Genomic DNA, 2,608 nt, shown 5'->3' with positions numbered 1-2,608 from the left:
CTTGGTGAGCCAAAATCAGTATGGTGGAGGTGCTCTTGAAAATCCTCATGCACACATGGAGCGGTTTATCCGCAATTGCAACACCTACAGAGTTCAGAATGTTTCAGCGGACACAATCCGTTTGAGTTTGTTCCCTTTTTCATTGAGGGATACTGCGGAAGAGTGGTTGAATTCACAGCCCCAAGGTAGCATTACATCTTGGGAAGACTTGGCTGAGAAGTTCACCACAAGGTTTGTTCCAAGATCCCTCTTGAGGAAGCTCAAGAATGACATCATGACTTTTACTCAATCCACCGATGAGAATCTCTATGAAGCTTGGGAGAGGTTCAAGAAGCTCTTGAGGAGGTGTCCTCAACATAACCTTACTCAAGCTGAGCAAGTAGCAAAGTTCTATGATGGTCTCAAATATTCTTCGAGGTTTGGTTTGGATGCGGCTTCAAGTGGAGAGTTCGATGCCTTACTTCCACAAGTGGGGTATGATTTGATTGAAAAAATGGTTATAAGAGCCATGAACTCTAGTAATGATCGCCAAGCCCGAAGAGGAGTCCTTGAGGTTGAAGCTTATGATCAACTTATGGCCTCCAACAAGCAACTCTCCAAGCAAATGAATGAGATTCAAAATCAAATGAAGACTACCAAGATTGGTGGTCAAGTTGCCAAGGTGGAGTGTGTGACTTGCGGAGGGCCACATGACAGCGAAGAATGCACAGAGACTAGACCGGAGGAGGAAGTGAAGGTTATGGGTCAAGCTCGGAATGACCCATTTTCAAATACTTACAATCCAGGATGGTGGAATCACCCTAATTTTTCTTGGAGGCAAGGTAATAATGGGCAAGGAAATGGCTTTCAAAGACAATTTCCTAGCCAAGGGTTTCAAGGCCAAAGCTCAAGACAACCTCAAGAGCGAGGAGAAGATGAAGGTGGTGGTCCCAAGAAGAGCTTAGAAGAGTTGGTGGAAACTTTCATCAACCGGACGGAGAATAATTACAAGAATCAAGAGGCGGCTATCAAGAATCTTGAGAATCAATTTGGCCAGCTGGCTAAGCAAATAGCCGAGAGACCTCAAGGTAAATTTCCTTCCGACACTATCCCCAATCCCAAGCAAGAAAATGCCTCTGTTGTAGCCACTAGAAGTGGGAGAGTGATAAGTGAATTGAAGAAAAAAACAGAGGGAGAAAAGAGAGAGGAGATAGTGGGAGGAGAAGTAGTTGTACCTATTAAGGTGAGAGAGGAAGTTGATCTTACTCCTGAAACTAGCAAGGTTCCGTTTCCTAAAGCATTGGCTAAGAAGAGCTTAGATAAAAAGTTTTCAAAATTTGTTGATGTTTTCAAAAAGCTCCACATTAGTATTCCTTTTGCCGATGCTTTGGAACAAATGCCTATTTATGCTAAGTTTATGAAGGATATTCTGCATAAGAGAAGAAGATTGAAGGGAGTAGATGAGACGGTGTTGATGACGGAGGAATGTAGTGCCATTTTGCAGCGGAAGATGCCTAAGAAAAGAAGGGACCCCAGAAGTTTCACTATTCCGGTGGAAATTGAAGGCATGGCGGATGTGGAAGCCTTGTGTGATCTTGGAGCTAACATCAATTTGATGTCGCTCACCATGTTTGAGAGGCTTAACCTAGGAGAGGTTACTCCAACCATGCTTTCCTTGCAAATGGCAGATCGATCCCTCAAGACTCCATATGGGATTGTGGAGGATGTAATGGTGCGGGTGGACAAGTATGTGTTCCCCGTGGATTTTGTTGTGCTTGATATGGAGGAGGATGAGAAGATTCCTCTCATTCTTGGTCGACCTTTCTTAGCTACTGGTAGAGCTAAGATTGATGTTGACTAGGGTCACCTCATTCTCCGTGTTGGTAAGGAAAAGGTACGGTTTTCTGTTTTTAATCCTATGATTGAGACTAACCTTGACAATGACTTTGTCTGTGATGTGATAAGAAGCAGGTCGAAGGTTTCGGAAGAGATCCCCAAAGTTAATGCCCAAATTGATGAGTTCCATCCGGCTCTCATCAAGCTTGTTAATGGTAACAAGTATGGGGGATCCAAGTACGAGGACTTGCATGCTCATATGGTGAAGTTTACCCAAGCTAGCACCCTTGCTAAGATTGAGGGTATTTCAAGTGATGAAGTGAAGATTAAACTCTTCCCTCATTCTTTGACGAGGGAGGCTAGAGCTTGGTTTGATGAGCAAGATGACATAGTCTCATGGGAGGATTTACTCCAGAGGTTTTGTGCAAGGTTTCTTCCTTGCACTTGTGGTAAGTTAATCAATGGAAAGGAATTTCCTTCCTAACACCATCGGAAGGAGAGTCCACCTAGGACTATAACCTAGGGCTAAATGGGAGACAACCCATTTTTTTTATTTTATTATTTCCTATCTTTTAATTTTGTAGTATTTTAGGTGTTTTATTTCAAAAAAAAAAAAAAGAAAAAAGTAAAAATTTTTGTGAAAAAACTGGGTTGAGCGCCTAGGCGCCAATTCGTGGGCGCCTAGGCGCCAATTAGTGGCAGAGGCACTGCCTCTGTATCTGGCACGAGCGCCTGAGCGTTCCCCACGAGCGCTCGAGCGCTCCATCACGTTGTTTCTGCCAGATTTTGGGTT

General features: G+C 43.6%; 1 non-coding gene across 1 annotated transcript; it reads right to left on the bottom strand.

Moving 5' to 3' along the window:
* Positions 1-256: 256 nt before the first annotated feature.
* On the bottom strand, positions 257-363 carry LOC130727062 (small nucleolar RNA R71). The gene has a single exon (XR_009015102.1). It is a non-coding gene; the product is annotated as a small nucleolar RNA R71 (small nucleolar RNA).
* Positions 364-2,608: the final 2,245 nt, after the last annotated feature.

This window comes from Lotus japonicus, chromosome 6, assembly GCF_012489685.1.
Source record: "Lotus japonicus ecotype B-129 chromosome 6, LjGifu_v1.2".
In the NCBI taxonomy this organism is placed as follows: domain Eukaryota; kingdom Viridiplantae; phylum Streptophyta; class Magnoliopsida; order Fabales; family Fabaceae; genus Lotus; species Lotus japonicus.
The sequence above is the reverse complement of the archived record's forward strand: the minus strand, read 5'-3'. Positions and strand labels throughout refer to the sequence as shown.